The following is a 20,076-nucleotide window of genomic DNA, read 5'->3' as shown; positions in this document are numbered from 1 at the left end:
CTGGGTGATCTCCAACCCTCGTTTTCTATTAATTGCTCGACGTGCAAGACTAACGACGCAGCCACGGCCAGCGTGCTGGGGCCGCAAATCAGAGGAGCAGGGTTTCTTGCTTGTGGGGCTCCTGCTCTGCTTGGGCCTGGCAGACAACAGCATCCTTCGTCTTCCCCTGCCAGGGCCCGGTTTCTTCCTTAGGCAATGAGTGCATTGTCAGGCGTCTAGCTTACACCAGAGGACCCTAGATCCACATTGCTGGCACCGTTTTAGCCCATCCAGGTATTCCCCGAGCCCCTGGGCGTACGACAGGCAACGCGGCAGGGTTTTCCTCCCGGGGACCTTGGGTTGGGAGCAGACGTCCCGCAGCCCAAACGATGCTGATGCGGAGGGCACGCTCCACGACCCCCCACGCGGGCTTTCGAGAATGGGACCCCGGTAAGGACTGCATTGATTTCATTGCTGGTTGCCGGTCTGCTGGCTTGAGGGGAAAGCAGTAGCTCTTGGTTCAATCTTTTAAGTTTCCTGGGTTTCCAATGGGTTGGATAGGTGCCCAGGCACTAAGAAAGGCACCTTTTCTGTGCATTATAAGTTGAAATAAATAACTAAGATGAAGAATGGAGCTGGAAAGCTCTTCCCTGCCTCAGCTAAACATGGCTGTCAATACAATACGTCCCCAATAAATTAAATTTTCTCAGCCTTATTGCATTTAAGCTTTTGGTTGAATTAATCACTTTGATACACTACACATTTCCTTTCACAACACCCCCAACAACTCAAGCGATATTGGAGAGATGGGCAAATAATTGAACTTCATTTAATTCAATCTGGTTAAGTGCAAGGTATTGGATCCATGCTTCAGCAAATTTAATTGCATTCGAAACTGAAGACGTTTCATATTTTACCCTAAGCAAACCTCGCTCAGACTTGGAAAGTAAGATTCGCTCTTTTAATAACTGATTTGTCAGCTGGATAATAGGAAGCCTGAGAAGCGGAGGGTTAACAACAATTAACCTGTCTTCTGAAAACCTCCAGACACCAAAAAGCTAGTTCATTAAGTAATACTGTACTGCTGAAATTCTTCTGCGCTCTCTGCAGAGGCGACGAGACATGAGAGACAAGTGAAACTCAGGGGGAGCGTGAAAGAAGTGGGAGGAGAAACTTGCACACTTGGGAAAACTTCGGGATTGCAAAGCTGCGTAAAAAAAACGCCCCCAGCTCCTCTCCAAGGGTACGGCGCCCACGGGCCCGGTTGGCTGATAGGGAAGCAACAACGGCCACTGGCCCCATATGTCTGGTGTCGCTGCATATTGAAAGAGGAAGGGGAAATAGGTCAGGAGGAGGCTGCTGACTGGATGCCCTTCTGGAAGGAGTACCATGGCCCTGACCGAGCTATTTGTAATCGTACTGAAGCAAGCAGGTGAAATTGTGCAGCTCGTGTCATACGGGGGACCACCGAATAGGAGCCTGCAAATAAGAAAATGCAAGTCACTGTGAACACAAACACAGGGAGGAAAACCACGGAAATCCACGTGTTACAAGGAGCTTAGAGATTTAGGCAGCACAACACTTCCCCAGCGCCGAGGGCCTGACAAGCAATCCCTATCCACTCGTCCTAATCCAGCTGTTTGTTCAGAAGCTCAGACCATCGCCCTCATCCGCTCTTTGACTGGGATGAGCCAGAAGCCACGTCCCTGAGCTCACCCCTCGCTGTGGCGGACGTGTGGGGCCAGCGGCGGCAGGGCACGTGGGTCAGCACTTTGAGGAGGCCGATGCTGACACCAGCTGCACAACGGGGGCCACCGGCAGCGGCACGAGCAAGCTCTTCAGCTAAAGTTGTGGAACGCACTCATTATTTATTGAGCACCAGCGTGGCTGGTGCATGTAGCATCTGTGCTTTGCACCCTGTGTCTTCCTCTGAAGCAGCAAGCAGTTCACGCGTGGCCAGCACCAGGGCACTGCTGGAGCGCAGGGAAGGCAGAGGAGGAGTCTGGCAGAGGTCATTCTCCAAAAGGCCTCCCTGGAGCGGTTCGATCGGAGGAGGAGGAGGAGGAGGAGGGGGAGGGGCGGGAACACTGTGCACTCGACATAGGAAGAGTCACATCAGCCAAGTGCAACTGCTATTTATGGGAATGCTTCCACCCCGGAGATCACACCCCCAGCTTATAAATAGTCTCCCCCCATAGGGCTCTCACACATACGCGGCATCTCGCAAACTGCCGGCATCGCTGGCTAGTGCCTCCTGGGGAAAAACTCCCCATCAACCACCCAGCCTCTGCTCTGTAACCTAAAAGCCCTTGCCATGCTGATCTGCCTGCAGACGTCTGCTTCTCCGACGTCCCATGCCGGCATGCAAAAGCCTGGCCCAGGGCACCTCCCGAGAGATGAGACACTTTGGAAAGGGCCTACAAGTTTCCTAGAAGTTATTGCAAAGGGGCACAGGCACCGCTTCCCAGGGCACGTATTGAGGGGAGTCTGCTAGGGGCACAGAGCATCTCAGCAGCTCCCAGCCATGCTGGCTGCTGCCGTAGCCCTGGGGTGAGCTACAACCCCCCTCAAAAGGGGAAGCCAGTAGCTGGGGGATGTGGAGGTCATTCTTGCAGACTGGCTGTGGTGGCTTTATGTCACTCAAGGAACCAGGTCTGCGTGCACCCAGCTCAGACCCACGGGCCGAGGGTCCTGGGAAACGACCCCAGAGGTGCATCTGTGCAAAGGTAGGAGCCCAGGATCAGCCTCCCAGCAGCTGAGGAAAGACAGGCAAGTTGCATTTACTTCCCCATGGAGTCCTGGTGTGCGAAGCACGATACCGTTCTGGGGCTGTGCCTGAGAGACAAGAAAGGGAATTTATTTTTTAAATGAATATTTCTTCCCGGGGACACACTGATTCACTCGAGCAACAACAGCTCCAGTCATCCATTGAAAGAAACCCTGCGCAAACCAGGACGGCTCTCAATTAAGCGGAAAGAAGGCTGCATTCCCACTGGGGAGAAAAACCAAACCCGTGGCACGTTGGTGATAAAACTGCCACGACGAGGTATAAACCGAAGATCGCGGCGTGTCGTTATCTACATGGGGACTGCAAGGGGCGGCAAGGAAAGCTTCACCCAAGCTGCTCCATCACAGCACCCCAGCCCTGGCAGGGATGGACCTGCCTGCACCTGCAACAAGAAAGCTTTGGCCACGGCAAAGACTCCCAAAAGCGTCTCAAAGGTAGCTGAGAGTGGCCCGGCAGAAGCTGACCTGTCTCTGTTGAAATCCTGCCCTCTGCTAGCACACCTGCTTCGGTGGATGAAAACAAGAGGGCTGAAGGCCACCGGCTCATGGCGACTACCGTTTGAGAACGAACCTCTCCAGAGCCCAGGCTCCGGTTCTGAAGAGCATCCAAAGTGCTCCTCCAAAGGACTATTTTTGCACCAGCCACAGTCTGAGAGGACTTAATCTTTGATTAGATTGCTGTGTATAAAGCAATCGAGAGACTCAAAACCAGGATTGCAAAAAAAGGGGGGGTTTGCCTCTTTTTACAAGGAGGAGAGCACTGGCCAGCCCCGCAGCCCCCCTCCACGGAGACCTGTGCAGAACGGCGAAGGGGCCGTGAGGCATCTCCCATTTATTTCCAGACTGCGAGACGTGCTGCCGCCCAAACGGGCCACGATCCAGTTGCCATTTCCAAGGAAACGTGCGCGCTCCGTTCACCCGCCTACGAAGGCACAGGGCTGCCAATGGCCGAGGTGGTCCACAGAGAGCGGATCTTCCTGGGAAAAGCTTCTGTCCCCGAATGACCAGCAGCTCCTCCCATCTCTAGCAGGCCAAGACAGACTGCATCCCTTCCCCTCCAAGACATGGAGAAACATGGGACAAGAACCTTGATTTTAAATCCCTTTTCCTTCCACTGTCGATGTCCTAGTCCAGAGCAGGCCACTCACCACCCGTACTGCATGGGCTGCCAATGCAGAGCTCTGGTCATGAGCAAGCCCCAAGTCCTCCGAGGGTCATCTCCAAGACCACCCTCCGTCCAAGGCAGCTCCCCAGCGGGTGCTGGGATACCTCCGACAGCCCTTGCCTGGTTCCTGTGCGGTCTGGTCTCCTCAGAGGGTGCTGGGGCAGAAAAAAGCATCGCTGCCTCTTTTCAGAAGAATTTCCTTGGATGCAACGACATGCACACAACGACGAGAGCGCAGCACCCGGGATCTAACGAACAGGAACAAGAAGCCTTTAAAGAAGAGGCAGCTTCTTCCCGGAGGGCTGGGAAATACCACCAAGGGACTTCTATTGCATTTGAAGACTTATAGCAAGCGCTGCGGTTCGGACTTTGACCTTCTTTTACCCAGAGCTGCTGCAAGCCTGGGTCACAGCCCCGGGCGGTGCAGTCCACCGTTGTCCTCGGGGTACGAGCTGCAGCACGCTGCGTTTGCCAGGGACCGGCGGAAGCAGACGCCGGCTCTGCGAGGGCGCTGCGAGCATCCCGCGGCCGGACGCGGAGGCCGTCTTCTGTTTCTGAGCGGGGCAGGAGGGCTGCCTGGTTTGCCCGTGCTGCTGTCGGGGACTCGCGGGGTAGGCTTTGTGGTGTCCCGTCCCTGCGAGAGCGCCGTGCAGTTGGGATGATGCACGCATTTGCCAAATAGCTGAACGGCAGGTGGGTTTTGGGGAAAGCACTGCTTAGCACAGCTCTCGGACATCCTCCTTCGTGCAACGTGCGGATCCCGGGCACGGGGTTGTGCTGGGGACTGGTCTGAAGGCAGCCCACTCCCCAAACAGGCAAGCTTGGCACGAAGCGAATATTCAACTCACGGCTTTGACGGACCGAGGGTCTGTGGCCACATGCCCCTAATCTCTTCGAGCAGCGTGGGCCAGCTATAATTAGCATAACATACATTTCCCCATTGAACGGACAGATGTGCCAATTCAGGAGCTTCTTTTCTAGCGACGTGCGGCAAGGCGGTGGGTGTTACCGATCAGCTGATTTGCTCTCTGGTCCCGGTAACTGCGTGCCCGGGCGCTTGCCTGGCTTTTGCCAAAGTATTGCAAAATAATCATCATAGAAAGGAACGAGCCCACGGAGGCGCAAAGGGAGCCAGCAGGGAAAGGAGCAGCAAGGGAAGGTTTTTGGGTGGGGAAGTGTCCTGCCCCCAGCTAAGGGGGTCAGTCCCCGCGGCAGGCAGCACGTTACCTCCAGAGCCGGGGGTCTCCGTCCCCCCTGCTCCAGGGGCTGCTGATGCTGCCTCGGGGCGTCCTACGGAGGCGCTTGAAGCCGGCATGGCTCCCGGCTACGCCTTGCTCGCTGGCTCCAGCCTGGGAAGCAGCTGCTGCAGGAGGTGCCAATTAGCTCTGACAGGTGGACTAATTAACCCGGGGCTGCTCCTCCAGAGCGAGTGCGTGCCGCCCCCCAGGAGGCAGGGGCTGTGCATGGGGCACAGACGAGGCGGGTGGGCTGCGGGATCACAAAAGCCTTTGGACTAGCTGAGCCCCTTCGCTCCTCACTGACGGCGAGGGACGAGTCTCTGCTTTCTCAGAAGCAAGAACCAGGTGCCGGTCAAAGCTGCTGGGTCCGATTCACCTACATTAATGCTTCTTTGATGCTGCCGGGATGCACAAAGTGGGGCCGGAGCCCTTGTTCAACACCGGGCGTGGGCTTCGAAGGCGGGTTTTCCCGAGCTGCAGCAATGGGGCGGTGGCCACGACCAGGCAGATGGATGGAAACCAGAACTGTGTCGGGACCACGGGACACGGAGGTGCTGCAGCAGACGCCCAGGTAGCAGATGCCAGCAGGGCCCTTGGCACTGACACCTCACCTTGCCCCCAAAACATCGCCGGCGCTTTGAGACGACACCCCCAGCACGGCACGGGTGGGAGAGTGCAGGACGAAGGGACCGGGAGGGCAGGGGGCAAGGAGGGGTGCAGGGCACCAAGTGCAGGGAGGTTTAGGCTCAGTCTCTGGAAAAGCTTCCGGGCAGACAGCAGCGCTAGGTGTGCCATCGTTTCCCCTCATGTTTCCAGGCCGGAAAGTACGGCACAACCAGGGCAGTGTCATGCACGGTCCCCTGCACGAGCCCACGGACAGGATTTCGCTTTCCTTGCTAGATAAACCTCCGGGCCCGCAGCAGGATCTCCAGCCTGCCTGAGGTTGCAATGCCCTGCTTGGAAAGGCCATCAACCGCTCCAGCCCCAGGCTGCTGGAGCTCGCATCTCGCCTGGATGAGGAACCTCACACGCCGCCAAACCCTGCTTTAGCCACGGGCGCTTGGGGACCTGGCGTTGACTTTTTACCCCCACACACGCACTTCAACGCCCCCCAGAAAGGGCCGACCCTGCAGAGCTCTTCTGCAAAAGAGAGGGCAGACAATAATTAATGCTTCAGCTTGAGGTTTTAATAGGCTGGTGCCGAGACGCTGCACCGCGGGCCCGCGAGCGGGGCACGCAGCTGGCGCACACCTACGGGAGCTGTTGACAGAAGGGATATTTTTAGCTTTGTCAAACGGGCTCCTTCAAAAACATCGCTTCTGACTCAGCAGCCGGAAGGGAGCTCCCGCCGGCCGCCCCAGCAGGGAAACGCCGCGCCGTGCCCAAGGACGCGCCGCAGCGCTCGCGTTTCACGGGGTGACCCCGCGCGCGAGCCGAGGGTGCTGGGCAGCCACAACCCCGGCACAGGCTGCCCAGCACACGTGCACACCTGAACTGGGGCAGGCACCCTGGACAACTGGTAGAGTTTGCACCCTGGACAGCAGACACATCCCTGGTTTTGCTTTTGCCTTCGCCAGGGTCGGCCTTCCCCCCTAGCGCCAGTCTTAAAGTTACCTCCAAAAGTGGAATAAGAATAAAAATCTCCTCCCTTTGCAATTATTCTCTCAAAAAGGGAAATAAGGGGGTGCCTGGCTTGTGGAAGCTCCAAGTCCTTCGGAGGGGAGCACGGGAGAACAGCCGGCTTCACCCCCCGCCACCGCGGGGCCATTAGCTCCCAGCAGCTCGTTGCAGATCGGAGGCGCTCGGAGAGTCAGACTCCAAGGATCATTCGCTTCTGCCGCTCCCTTCTCTTATATTTTTATCCTGCTGAAGTTTACCCGTCAGTCGGGATGTAGCCCGAGGACAGCATGGGGGAACGGCTCTCTTCCAACGGTGCATCTATAATGGCTAGGGTTTGCTGCTTTTGAAACAGATGACTTCCCAGCTGTAAAAGTTCTCATTTATTTATAAGCCACTTAAATATACATTGTGAATCTTGCTCCTCATCTAACTCACCCAGGGTTAGACACCAGCGTCGGATAATGAGTCTTCATCTTTATTAATTGCTATATTTATCCTGCCAAGCGCTGTATTATCTGGGAAAAGCAGCATCTTCAGATCCGGGACGTTCAAACGGGAAGGGAAAGGATGGGGGTATTTGCATCCCCCCGGGACCGATGCCTGGGATGACTGGCCGCGCTGTGCAATGAGACGCCCCATCTCCGGGGAGAGGGGCTGCCCCGCTATCTGATCTCAGCTGGTGAATTAAAGGCACTGAAGTTTTCCCAGTTGTTCCTCCATCATCAGACAGTGCAGCCACAAGCGCCCAGTGCCCCCGCTTCCCCCCAGCTGCTTTATCCGATTTACCCCCCAGCAGCAATCCCCCCTCCCCGGCCACTGGCTCGGCACGCAAGTACACAGATGGTTTGTGAGATTTTGATCTTCTGAACTTTCCAAATTGCTGGACTCTGCAAAACAGCCTCAGAATTTGAGCTTTGAAATGATGTTCCCTTCGCTCAGTCCAAAGAAAGCCTTGCTGGGGTTTTTTTCCCTTCCCTTTTGAAGTACTGATAAGCAGCTAATATAAAAAGAGCATTTTTAAAAATAAATTTCAGAGCAATTTTACAGCATAATGGCAGTGTAGTAACCCAGCACAGCAGCCATGTGCTGCCTCCACCTAATTACATGCATCTAAAGGACTCGGAAATCAATACTGGTGCATCTTATTCTCAAATAGCCCCTGGGAAACTCCCTTGTGGCACATAATAAAATGAGCCAGTCCAGCTTGTTCTACAGACGCACAAAATGGCCTGACAGGGAACAATAGGGAGAAAAAGAAGGAAAAAATTGTCAGCTGTTTAAGAGGAAATAATTGTTTATTAGATTTCAGGACATAACTGGAAATAAAAAGCTGAATCTTCAACAGCGAGAAAGCTCAGCTGAGCAGCAGGGAGCCGATTCCCAAGAGAAACAGATGGGAGAGCTGCAGAATAAATCGCAGCTTTGCAAAAATGAGGCCACGAGGGCTTTCGGTCTGGATCTGGATCTGGACCAGGACGCCCCTCGCTCCCCACACAACAGGCCCCGGTGCCATCTTGCGCGGCGCGGGACTGGATGGCCCTGCCCTTCTTGCTCTTCTCTTCCCCCTTCGACTGAGGGCTAAAGGGTGGCTCCACGGCCCGACGGAGCCCACGCCAGTGCCAGACCGTCGGACCAGCAATGCCCGTCAACGGCAGTGGCTAAAATTACAAAAAATGCAGCCATCTGATAAAACAAGCTACATGCGCTTCGTCCTTGCTCGCCTGCTGTGGACCGACATCTCCTCCTCCACCTGTTGTCGGTGGGTGCATCTACATGTTCGTTAATGCACCCCAATTACCTGCAACAGAACTAACAGGTAATTGGCACTATTGCGCAAGCGCGCAGCGGATGCTTTTCAAGGGACTGGACTCGTCTGCTGTGCGTTAGCACAACTAGTCCAATGGCATGAAGCATCTCACGTAGACGTGTCCGGTGTCCAGAGCAAGTGCTTCCACACCAACAGGACAATGAAGCTGGACTTCTTAAAACTTAAAAGCCAAACTGTGCTTGTGTTTGCGGCCATTCGATCCCACAGATCCCCACTACGCGGGATTAATTACGCAAAAATTAACCTACCGATTATGCCGTTGGCCTTCATTTGCTGCGATTTTGCAGCATTCTCTTACATATGGGCCCTGTCAAAAGGCGCGCGGGGTTGTGATGGCCTCTGAAGACAGCCCGTGCAAGCCAAAGCACATTGTGGACAGATTTTGCTTTACAACAATCGCCGCGGCTATTACTGCACCGAGTCGCAGGGTTCGCTCTGCGCTCGGATGACGGATGGCTGCAGCCAGGCTCCCGCTCCTGCCCCATCATCTCCTTGGAGGCCGTGCGAAGGAGCGTTTGCCCTCGTCTCCGCTCGGTCGCCTTTCCCAGCCCCCGGCGAGCTCCCAATGACCAAAGTCCCAAATTAAATTGTTCAATGGCAGGAACCAAACGTCACCGCTAACATGCCCTCTGCATTCGAGCAACTGCTGCGTGTCCGAGTCGAACAACGTGCGGTAGTATTTCAGTCGTGCCTGTGTACCTTCTCCTTTTCAAAGGGCCTAGACGCGAGCCCAAGCTGCTTTAGGGATCTTCCCCTCCCACTGCCACCAGCCACTGCTTATTTTACTGCTGAATGCTCAGAGTCAGGACTGTTAGAAGGTGGCAGGAAACAGCGTTATGCCCAGAAACATTCCTGCAATAGCCAGAAAGCGAGCATCGCCTGAAGCAACAGGAGCCAGGACCTTCTTTTTTCTTCAGAGACGGCTTGCAGTATTTAGGCAGCCTTCCTCTCATGCAAAGGTCTGCATTTAATCTCCTTACAGCCTTTGCAAACGATGCGGTCCCAGAAGCATCTGTTTGAAAGGTCAAAGCACCACGCGGCGACACCAGACCGCCAGAGGCCAAACGGAAACAGCGACAGAGATCTCGTCGACCAGCAAAAAGTCGAACGAGGAGGCTACGTCTTGGATGCGAGACTGCTCCGCTAACCCGAGCAAATCCCACGCGAAAAGGGGAAGACCGAAAACCTCAAGGATTCAACACGGAGCAGTTTCCGCTATCACGGCCAGTCACGGGCTTGCAGAAAGGGGACGCGGTATCGAGACGAGCGTCGTCGGAGAGCCCAGCCCGGTGCCTTCGCGGCAGGGGCCCGGCTCGACCCAGCAGCTTTCTGCGGCGCGCCACGGTTCGACTCTGGAGGCAACGAGACCGCGGCCAGAGCCTGCCCTTCTCGCACAGCCTCCAGCTCCTTCATACATTTTCTGGACGAGCCGGTTTTCATGCACTACTAAGGCAACCTACGTCGGAAGGAGATGTATTGTCCTTTCCTGCTGCCAGCCCTGGGGGAAAAAACCCAAACCAGAATCCTCCACCTTGTGAACGGCAGAAAAGGGAACCGGCTTCCTCCACCTTAACCTGCTCAGGGCACCGCTGCGGTTCGGGGCTGCCCGTTTTGCTGCAAGCTGGATATTTCCGACGATGGGTTTCCACGTTGGCTGGCTCCACGCACAGCAGCTACAGCCCAGGATTTTGTGAAGCTGGCAGGGAACGAGGAAGTGGTAGCTCCCCTAAAATACCCCGAACAAGCACCGGCGGTGCAGGCGGGCTAGCTTTCCGTGCCGTCCTCCCCAGGCTAATTCCACCCGTTGCCTTTCTAGCTCCAAGGCAGTTCAAAACACACCCGCTGCTAACAAATTTAATACACCGCGTCTGTGGCAGTCATCAGTAGCGTTAACTGCTTAGAAAATAACCCATCCATCATCTCGGCAGACGACACCGACGCCGGTGCCAGCGGGCCCTCCCGCAAGCCGGTGTGAAAGACAGGGATGCCGAGATGAAGATGAATGACTCTCCCCCAGGTGAGCAGAGCGTGGACGACCAACGCCAGCGTGCCGTCGATGCCATGATGCCTGTATTGCAAAGACTTCCCCAGCAATGTAGGTATAGATTAAAAAAACAAAACCAAAAAAGTGAACTGCAACTGCACTGGCTTGCCACCTTCCCGCAGCAAATCGAACACTCGTTCGTAGACCTTGATTAAACAACATTTACGTGAGAATGTGGAAAGGGTCATTTTAGATATCCAAAGAGATTATTTTGTCTACAATTTGAATTATTGCATATGTCACCACCGGCTCCACCTATAATTAAGGCTGTCTAACATGTTCCATTAAAGTCGCCCGATTTCAGCAACTTAATGCTTTCCCGTACTGTAGTCATCCCTGCTGAAGTTTTCCATGCATCTCCTCACTTTTTCGAATGTTTCAGTGAAAACAATTCAGCCGTTTTTCAGAACCAGGCTGGGAAAGCGAGTTTTGGTCCATGTTAAGAGATCTTCTAAAAAGTTTCCTCGAAGTCTTCTGGCATCGCTGTGCTGGGAAGCAGGGACTGGACGCGTGGTCCTGGCACCGGAGATGCCCGCTGTTGTCTCCAGGAAAATCCACCCAGGTCTAGCAGAGTTGTAAAGATGATGATTACTCTTTCTGCCACGTCGGTATAATTATCCCCTACTTCCTAGACGTTGACATTCATATTGAAGAGGCTCTGCAAGGTTACACGCGTGCACACATGCACACACACTTCTCTTTAGGAGCTTCCAGCATAAGGATGACTTTACCAAAAGTCAGAGTTCCCATTGAGAACAGGAAGAGACTGGACATTTCTCTTCCCCCGGGTTATTTTATTATGCTCTGAAAAGTTTAAATGGCAGCGTCTCCCCCGGGTCGCACCCTTATCCTGCAGAGCGCTTTCAGCATCTGCGTAAGGGAAACGACCGTATGCTTTACGGGAAGTGAGCGGCGCTATTCAAACACGGGCTCGAGCACCTTGCAGGATCGGAGCCAGATTGCGCTGAAATCTGAAGCGACGGTAACCAGGGCAAAAAGCCGCGAGATCAAAGAGCAAGGGCAGACGTGTCCTACAAGATAGCTGGGTTTCGAGCTCCACGCTGGAAACGCTGGGCCGGGCCTCTGCCGGGGAAGAAGAGGGGCTTTTTCCAACCAGATCCAGAAGAAGATTTCAGGACCAACGAGGTTCCCGGGCACCTGGGGTAAAGTACCAGGGCTGCTCCCCAGCACTGGGATGCTTCGTTTGGGAGCTCCGGGGCAAGTGGCCTATTTCAGACAAGACAGCGCTGATTAGCTGCGGCCACCCTAAAACCTCCGCCGACGGTAATCCTGCTCCCAGCAGAGGAGGCGTTGTTGCACTAAGTATTGCTCAAACTGTCTTCAGTCACATGCTGAACTGTATTGCTTCACGAGCAAGGATTTAAAACGAGGGCTGGGGGATGGTTTTAGTGTCACGTTTGACAAATGCTTTGCTGAGGTTTGCGCTCATCTGCAAAGGCTCAGACGGCTTCCCGAGTCCCGACGTGTGTATATGAGCAGCTATAACATTTCACAGGCTCGTCCTTCGGGTGCACGCTCGGCATTCGGCTCCACACAGCCCCAGGATAGAAAGCAGTCCTCGCGGGCACCTGGCCCGCACCCGGACACCGAGAAACGGCTATAAAATGTAATCAACTTATATTTCTGCAATTCATATTCAAAATGCAGTAGATGATGGTCTTCCCTGAGACGCCAGTGCTGGCATGCAGATCGCCACGTTAACTGGAAAGCTGGCTTGATTTTAGTTTGGCGACTTTGCGGCAACCGTCTCCGAAAGCAAGCCGGTGCGGCACAGCACAGACTCCTTCATGCACCACAAGAGCCATATGGCCCATTGTAATGGAGAGTAATCCCAAGGATATTTCAAGTCAATTGTAAGGTTTAGGCAAATCCTAGACATTGTATTCTTTCTGCTATCTGTCTTTCCTCTCACGAATATTAAAAACCAATTAAATCCCACAGTTACCAGATCGCTGCATTACCATGAAAATGCACAACGAAACTGCTACAACCTAGACCTTATCATTATTTGACATAATTATAGGTTGATCTGGAACGATGCCACGGTTATTAGCAACATCTCTAGCGAAAAGGAAAGCTCTCGCTTGGCCTCGGGTCAAAACAAAGCCGTGGCCTCAACCGGTTCCCGGGCTGGATGGGAGACTTCCATGTGCCAAAGTATTTCTCGGTCTCTGGACTTAAAGCTCCTTAAGGATTAGACAGCTGCAAGAAGCTTGATCCTCCCCAGCACCGGGAGCAGCAAGCTTGCTCCGCGTGCGCTCTCCAGCTCTCCCGAGCGACGGCTGCTGGAGGCACGCGCCAGACATCAGCGGTCGCTGGGCCGAGGGGGAGAAAGCCAGCGAGACGAGGAGAAGCCTTTCTTCCCCATTTGAAATGCCCAGGCATCTGCCTGCCTGCCTTTATTTGCAACAACAACATGTTAAAAATTAATTAATGCCAGCTGGGCTGCCCTTCACCTGCCAGCAGCACCAGTGGCAGTGGTAATGCTCGGATAAAGGCGAGAATAGCAGGCAACGGAGGCCTCGATCGACACGCTTTACGCTCGCCCTGGCGCCAAGCGGCGGCTCTTGAAATGAAGCAATTTAGTTTTAATTGAGCCCTTTCCCGTCCTAGGAAAAGGCAGCCCACAGCCTGTTAACCTTCGGCCGCGCTCCCAAGAGGGGCGGCAGTAAAAGGCTCGCGTCCCCCGCCCCGCTCGGGCAAAGGGTTGCTCGGCGGCGAAGCTGCCGGGGATCGAGTCTTGCAGCTAGAGCCGCGCTGAGAAGGTGAGGAAAGGGGCCGGGAAAGCCGGATACGGTCCCAATGGGAGGCAGGGCAATGCAACGGGTTAGGCACAGGAGAGCGGGCCCAGAGCCAAATTAAATCCGGGGGAAATCGCCGTATTTCCAGAGAGGCTGCCGGTGGCCGGAGGCAAGCGGAAGCAGTATTGGCCGCCGAGACGAGCGAGGGTGGCGGCATCTAGCGCCGCGCGTTCCCCCTGCCAAACCCCGTCAGAAACCCTTACGCAACCAAATTAAGGTTAATTCAGCCATTTCAGACTCCTTCATTTTGTCTGCTGCCGTAATCGCGCCTGCTGACTACTTTCTATTATTTCCAGCCCCCGGTGGGAGAGGTCCCGCTTCACCTCCGTGCCAGGCTCATAAATCAGTCATGCTCCAGAGGCGCGGGATTGCAGCTCCGTGTAATGGCTTTTTCCAAAATGACAACAGGAAACTCTGGAGATGCAGCAGGCGCCGGATCTCAGCCAGCACGCTTCCAGTCCCCGCGACTCGTACGACGGCCATCGCATTTGCGGGCGGCGTGGGACGGATGGATCGAGCGCTTCCTTTCATGGAGAACGGCTGCACGTGCCTCTTACAGCAAAGGCCAATTCCAGCCATCTCCCCCCAGCTTATTTTGAGGCAAACAGTTCACTTGTGTTTCCAACCCCCTAAGCGCCAGGCTGCTCCGCAGCGATGCAGGCACGTGAAAGCAAACGACGTGCAAAGCCCCCGACTCCATCTCCTCCGCCGAGAGCTTTGTAAAAACAGCACTATGCCAGGGCGCGTGCCCCACCGATCCTACGCAACCGTGGCCATCCCACAAGGAGCCGGGCGAACTGCTGATGGCAAAGCCAGCGACCCCAAGACCAGCCCTTAGGAACATGAAATACGGCTGCATGTGCGGGGCGGGGGGAGCAACAGGTAGCACACGCCACGTGGATGGGCCCGAAGTCCGCCCAGCAGGCGCCTTTGCAGCCTTCTTTCTGGGGGCGTTTAGATGGAGGTGACTTGAAAAGTAAAGCCGTCCCTGTGCACAGGACATGCGCACGCCTCTGCCTATCTGCTCAGGAAGCCGGATCCGTCGAGCGTGGTTCGGCCTTCCTTTCTCTTGGGGTTTCTTGCCTCGCGGGAGGGGACGAGGGCAAGGGATCCAACACGGCCTGCCAAGAAGGTACTGCAGAGCAGGTCGGCACGGTGCCACGGGCGGTAGACACCAAGTTCCCCCTTCCCTCTCGCTCCCCGGGAAGCGGTGAATGCCAGGCTGAGAGCGCACCGGTCTTGATTGTGCTGCCAAAGATGCAGTGAGCGGGGCGTTTCACGGCACCTGGAAGACAAGTCAAGCAATGCATTTTTCGGGAGGATGGGGAGGTTTAATGATGAAGGCACTGGAGTCGGGAGACCGGGTGTGCCGGCGTGGCTATCTGGAAGCATCGCAGTCGGACTCTTTTCTGTGCGTGCTCAATGCCTGGCGCAGGTATAAAAGACACAGCCGTGCTATCGCGCGTCAGACACGCGGCCCCCGTGCACCTCCCTCCGCCAGCCAGCCCGATAGCGATTACAGGATCTCTAGTTAAGCTCACCGTCTCATTTCTTTAAGCTCATTAAGTGCTGCGCGCAGCCAAGCAGGAACAAAGCCGAACCGCGTGGAGCTGGGCCCCAACCGGGCCAGGCTCTCGCAACGCTGGCTAAGGGCAAACACATGCCGAACGTCAGGAAATGCTTCCCGGGAGTGGGAAATCATTCCTCGGCCTCTTAGCTACCATCGGTGACTCAAGCCTGGGCAGCTCCTGCAAGGACAGAGAAAGCAGAGCCGAGCTCGTCTGTCCCAGGGCCCTGCCCAGGTCCCACGCGGCGTCGGTTAGCAGCTCCACCAGATACTCTCATTATGTGCTGTACAGGACCAATTGTTTGGGGAGAAAGGGCAACGCTAGACGTCCCTTTCCTCTGCCCTCATTACCCACCTCACTCCACGTCACGGACACCAAAACATCCCCTCTCTCTTTATACAAAATAAGCCTGCAAATTGACCTTGGAAGGGCAAGCATGGGAAACAGTTGCATCAGGCTCCATTCTCATAGGCGCTGTCTATCGAAAAAATAATAGATAAAGGCTGGCGAGTTGAAAAGAAAAGAAGTTACCTGCCTGGAGGGCACATGGGAGACCTGGGCTCGTGTCCCTGCAGCCCTAGCAGTCTCGTGCGACGTTAGGGCATGTCTGCTGCAACGTGCTGCAGACAGACGAAGATGCCACCAACTCTCCCGCTCCCACTCCCAGGCTCCAGACCTGGAATTGCACCACCGGAGCAGCCTGGGGCGCGTCCCCTGGCTCCAGCAGCTTTCGAGACCCGTCCCAGGTGCTTAAGCCCCGTCACCGGGGCGCCTCCAAACCAGCTCTGCTGGGGTATTTCTGAGCCTGAAGTACGTGACGGGAGCAGGTGTGCAAGGAGCATCTGTGCTGTGACACGGGCAGGCGTGCCCTCTGCGATGGATCTGCGAAGCTGTTTAAACACCCAAAGGCCCGTTAGAAATGACTTGGCCAATGGGAGTGGGGCACCTAAGCCCCCTTACTAATTAATCCCTTGGTCGTTCAGTGTCTCGGTGCCCTGTCTGCTGGGGGGGGGGCAGCAGCACTGTCCTGCCGCGCAGGGACCGTGACGTCCTTCAGCACACAGAAGCACCTGGGCTGATAAAATTCCTGCTTTCAAAACAAGGGGACGGTCCTCTGGCCTCTTCAAAATCCCTCCACCGTGCCAGCCCTTGCAGATGGAGCAGAAGCCCACTCGTGCACAGCCCCCAGAGCTCACCAAGAGAAGGAGACGTCTCCTTTCTCACCACATCCCGAGAGCCCAGATGTTGCAGTCAAGCCACACGCGGTGAAGATCCCGTTATTGTATAAATACTGCAGTGTGCTACAAAGCAGGAATGACTGCAAGATGCGCCAATAAATGGCTCTAAGTAAGAATCACTGTGTGGATTTCTCCAGCCTGTGCAGTCAGGAGCAGGGGGCCATAACAGGCTCTTTTAGCCTTAAAAAAATGTAAAAGTCTATGGCATTCAATAGTATAGACTAATTGTCCCCAGGAAAGGAATATTTCGTAGGCATTAGCGTCTTTCGGGTTGTTTTTCTTATTGCATTTCTGCTCTCTCTCCAGTTACTAATTCATAAGTTTCAATAATTAGAAAATTGACTGTAATTAGCCAATCTCCCCTACATCAAAGAAAGCATTGAACCACAACGGCAATAGTCTTAGGCAAAGTGCCTATGGGAAAAATCCATCGGTCAATGAGACAGGCCGTTGTGCAGAAGGGGAAGGAAAACTGGCCTCTCCCTTCACAATGCACACAAGCAAAACCCGGGGCCGCGGGGGCCGCGCTCCGAAAGAAAGCGAGCAGCGCTTGAGGAAAAGGCTTTGCTACACCACCTAGACGGGTATCGGGGACCGCGGCCGAGACGCATCTATTACCCACCTGCCAAGGTCTGCAGGACGCTCCCAGTCCAGCACCCCCAACATCAGAGCGCCGTCAAGGGAAGAGATCAGACCGGATGCCCACCCTGTGCCGCGAGCCGGCGGTCTTGCTCGCACCGCGGCCATGCAGCTCTGCGGTGGAGGCAGCCTACACGGCAGTGCAACACCCCGTGCAAATGTAACACACCTCACGGGTCTCCGAATATCAGTGCCCGTCACATCCGCCGGCTGCCCAGATCAGCCGCTGGGGATTGGCAACCACCAGCCCAGCGCCTGTAAAGCAACTACCGCGGCAGCCAGCAGTCCTCGGCCCCCAGACATCACGGCCAGGTTGGCTGACCACGTGCAAAAGCTGCACGCGGTGCTCCGGCGTCACCCTCCGCTGCCAGATCATCAAAACCATCAAGCTCCACCAAGCCTCCTTGTTGCAACTGAAGGGCCACACGGTCAAGTGCTCTTGTGTGGCAGACAATACCCTGAAGTGCACTACTCTGAGCTGGAGAGCTGAGCCATTAGCACGGCGAAGAGATGCTCCCAGAGAAGTCAGCATAACCCTGGGAGCCTGGCTTAGCTGCGGGACTGAACGAACTGGCTGGGGCCCCTGTCCTCCTGCCCACACCAAATGCGTCCGTGCTGCCAGGCAGCCTGCCGCTCCGTTCCTGCCCAGACCAAAGGTGCATTGCAAATCAGCAAAACCAGGCTGTCTGCCAGGTCCCCGGCCCTGCTGGGAAGCAGACTGCATGGTATGGCGAGTCCTGCTCGCAGCAGGGGTAATGCACACCGAAGCCAGAAGTCTTCCCTCTGCTCAGCTCCACGGCAGCTGCTCAAAGACTGACCTACAGGAAGGGCAAAGAGCAGGAGCAGGAGACACCGGATCGACCGCGGCAGCAGAAAGGGCACCGGTCCTGCCGGTCAGCTCCGGTGCGAGCAGCGGGCTAGGACGGTGGGAACGGGAACGGGTGCCTCTGCCACCGGACTGACCGCAGGCCACCCTAGCCGCGATGACCAGCCCCGCAGTTGCATGCTGCCAGCAATCCCAGGGACCATGGGACTACGGGGGCCGTGAGACTTCCCCGAGAGCGCCCCCCGTGATGACACGGAGTCCCGCAGTGCTCAAGTGCCGGCCCAGAGCTAGCGGCACCAAGGCCCGAGGCGCCCGCGCCCACGGACACGATCCGCCCATCGGCATCGCATCCGACATGCTCCTAGGAGGGAAGGATCCACGGGCCCAGCTGCACCACAGGGGAAGTCCCCAGCGTGCGACACTCGCTCCCAGGCCCAGACAGACACCGTCATCCAGGGCTGGGCAGGAAACCACTTTCCACTCTCAGGAAACCATGAGCTTGCAAGTCTTCAGCATCACAACAAAGCCAAGACCTTTCAAAGGGAAGCAGGTGGGAAGGCAGAGAGAAGAACCAAGTGGTTTGGGCACGCATCTACAGAAGGGAAGACCGAGTCCTGAGCCCCACAACTGGGCTAGCCTCCCACATCCCAGGCAAGGGTACTGGTTATTCTGGAGCGGGCCTTGTTTTCACCAGAAATTACATCCCTGACCCAAGAAATCTTCCTGCCCCAAAATCAAGACCTGCCTGGGGGGGAGGCAGCCAACAAACCCTTCTGCGGCACTGTGGCGTGGCGTGGGCAGCTGCCCTTCACAAACTGCCCCACTTAATGCAGGCTTCCCCCTCGGTCCCGAATGGGATGATGGTGCTTATCCAGCCTCCACGACCCGTTCGGCTTTAGCCTCTCCGTTCCCACTGCTGCTATTTTTAACTGCAGTCCTGGTGCACTGTAGTTTCTCCGATTCGGTCTCCTCTCTCCTAGCAGCTCCTGAAATTATCCAGTTTCCATGGCAAAGAGGCAAAACTGCCAGACAAACCCAAGGCATACTGGCAGAACCGCGCAGGGAAGCATGACTCGGGCATGCTTCGCTGCACCCAACGCTGCCCATTACCCTGGGATTCAACGGGGTGGGGGGGAGGAGGAAAATGAAGAGTCCCTATTAAAAGCACCTCCCGATTTTTTCAGAGCAGCTGATTTTGGAAATGGTGGAGGGGTTGCATTTTTTTTTGTTTTTTGCATCATAAATAGTTTACCAGGCCTCACGTGTAGTGCACAAGGCCAGAGGAAGCATTTGCACCGCTCCATACGTTACCTGGTCAGTCTCCTGGCAGACCTCTGGAGGAAAACCGCATCCAAGGGCGCGACGCGGGCCACGCAAAGCAGGAAGGTTACCGTTTTCTCCAGGTGAACAGAGGAGGATGTGTCAAACACATGCATAATTTTAATTAAACCTGTGAGCTGATATTTGTCAGGAATCTTAACTGCAGTATGTATGTTTTCACTGATAAACGCCCACAGGATTAAGATAATCAGGAAAGACAGCGTATTAGCAAAACGAGTCTCCGTTCTACCAGCAGTAATTCTCATCAAATGTTGGACCAGTGGATAGGGTTGGCACGTGAACAAGAGACTGGGCTCGGGCATCGCGACAGGAGGACATGGTCCGAGAGATTCCCTGGCACTAACCTCGCAGGTTAGCAATCCGGGAGCGCAACATTTTAAAACGGCAGGGTTGTTCTCTCAATTACTTTGCCTACACGAGGAGCCGTAGGCATTTGAGAAAACCCCAGCAGCCGTCCACAGGTCAAATTCTGGGCAATTAACATAAATATGCAGCACTTAGTGATTAATTCATCTTTGCAACAATGAGGTAGGCAGCTCAAGCCGGTTGACGTTACATATCAATAGTATTTTAAATGATAGAGAGACTGAGGGAGCAACTTGACCGAGGCACTGAAAGCAGAGAGGAGCGAGAAGGCAGGCTCTTGATCTTCTCCGGAAACCTCCCTGCTGCATGATCTGATGCCAAGGGGGTTTCTGTGCCCAGCAAGTACCAAGTTGCTTCTGAGCTGAAACTCAAAAAAAGCCATGCAAATAGATCCCAACCACAAGCAGGACGGAAACAGAAGCTCGTATGAGATTGCCTGTGTCACCGTCAGCCAAAAACACGTTAAGAGGATTTCTCCTCAACAGCGGCAACCACAGAAGATGACCTGGACCAGGGATTCTCAACCAGGATCCTCTTAAGGGTGCAATATTAGCGCTGCTAGGTGCGCAACCCCCGTGTCCGAGTCACAAGATCAACCCGGCAATTTCAAACAGG

The 20,076-nt window shown here is 55.2% G+C and overlaps 1 protein-coding gene across 2 annotated transcripts in view; it reads right to left on the bottom strand.

Annotated features, from left to right (window-relative positions):
* Positions 1 to 20,076, bottom strand: part of PRKCB (protein kinase C beta) — a 164,486-nt gene that overhangs the window by 78,188 nt on the left and 66,222 nt on the right. The window lies entirely within an intron of this gene.

This window comes from Crocodylus siamensis, chromosome 12 (genome assembly GCF_052110815.1).
Source record: "Crocodylus siamensis isolate JL-2025a chromosome 12, ASM5211081v1, whole genome shotgun sequence".
Taxonomy (NCBI): domain Eukaryota; kingdom Metazoa; phylum Chordata; order Crocodylia; family Crocodylidae; genus Crocodylus; species Crocodylus siamensis.
Note: the sequence above shows the minus strand (reverse complement) of the source record. Positions and strands in the feature narration are given on the sequence as shown.